The 1,528-nt window shown below is 52.0% G+C and overlaps 1 protein-coding gene across 1 annotated transcript in view; it reads left to right on the forward strand.

Moving 5' to 3' along the window:
- The first annotated feature begins 379 nt into the window (after nt 1–379).
- Nucleotides 380–1,528, forward strand: part of GABRG3 (gamma-aminobutyric acid type A receptor gamma3 subunit) — a 322,017-nt gene continuing 320,868 nt past the window's right edge. The window contains exon 1 of the mRNA XM_027642623.1: nt 380–1,124. The gene's annotated coding sequence lies outside the window, so the exon portion shown is untranslated. The remainder of the gene's footprint in view (nt 1,125–1,528) is intronic.

The following is a 1,528-nucleotide window of genomic DNA, read 5'->3' on the forward strand; positions in this document are numbered from 1 at the left end:
ACCCTTCCCTTTCCTTCGTAATCTTTTCAAGGCAGCAGGCGGCCTGGATTGCACCTGCACTTCTCTGCTAGTGGCGGAAAAAAAGCACAAGCCTTGTAACAATTGGCTATGAGCAATTCACAGTAATGCAATTAGCCAAAGTAAACACGAAAGAACTGCTTTATAATCCAGTAAAGAGGCGTTTAGCTTGGAAAAAAACCAAACCCCGAAAGGTTGAAAAAACCCCTAAAGTGCATGACGAGGAATTAATTGCCTGGCTCACAACGGATTTTGCCTAAGCTTTTCATTCCTTCAATAGATAACTTCGTGAACAGAACTCCCTACAGCTAGCTCTTCTAGGCTTTATGTAGGAGTTATTCTAAAAGCAGGATTGCATCTTCCAGCAGATTAGGGTTTTTTTTAATGTAATGTCATAATTAAAAACGACTCCCCCAGAACGTGGAAGTTGTATCTAAGGGAGGAGGAAGCAAGAGATTTATACTTCCAAGATTTCTGATCACAGGAAAACGATCACTCGCTGTACCTCTAGCAGAGTTTTTCGTTTCAAAATTACCATTTCGTAAGTGAAATTTAGCCACTTCTCATTCTGAAAACAAAGGGGAATATTCCAATTACCTGATGCCCGGAGCAAAGCTCCACACACCTGCAGAGAATTGAAGTCGCTAAAAATCACATCTGTGCTGTTCCTCGTGGAGTAAAAAGACAAACTAAGTCCAAACCCAAACTGGTTTTGACCTGAATATACTTGGCTGCTGTCAATTTCCGAGTTCTCATATCAGAAATTCCTCATTTGCTCCAAAGTTTACAATATATACATAAGTCCACGTAACTCGGTTTACAGCATCTCTCTTTTCTCTGCGTATACCTTTTACTGGCATACCTTGTGCATATATATGTGTGTCCATGCATTCATACAGTGCATGCAAACTTCTACGTACATCCAGCTAGATACAGAGGCATATTCTTCTATCTATCCATGTAAGTAGCCGCACCAGTAACATGGATCTGCGCCAGTATGTACATCGGGATGCCCGTCCTTCCGATCAGCCCGAGACCAGCAACCGACCCTCTCCCTCCGTCTGAACAGAGCACCTTCAGCGCGGGGGAAGGGGGGCATTCACCTAGTGAGTGTCTCGTTTGGGCGTGAGGGCATCCAGCAAAACAGCAGGGGGATGCCTCTGCCGGCCGCCCCCTCGGGGGCATCGGCATGGCGATGTGGGAGAGAAGTCCCGGCTGCCGGGTTTGCTACTTCCCCTCTCCCGTGTGCGCCCGCCGGAGCGGGGGCAGGGTTCACTTCCCAGGTCCCCCCGTTGCCGGCGAGGCGGGTACCTGTTGGGCAGGGAGCGGGGACGAGGTGCTCTCCGATGCGGGGCGGTCCCCGGCAGCGCTCCGGTGCCGCGCTGCGGGGCTGGCCGTGGCCAGGCTCTCCCGGGGGGAGGCAAGGTGCGCTTCTTCCCCCCGCCCCCCGCCCGGCCCGGCCCGGCCCGGCCCGCCCCGCGGCCCGGCGGGGCCCGCGCTCCGGCGCGCT

The sequence above is a fragment of the Corapipo altera genome, unplaced genomic scaffold, assembly GCF_003945725.1.
Source record: "Corapipo altera isolate COAL_440 unplaced genomic scaffold, ASM394572v1 0, whole genome shotgun sequence".
Lineage (NCBI taxonomy): Eukaryota > Metazoa > Chordata > Aves > Passeriformes > Pipridae > Corapipo > Corapipo altera.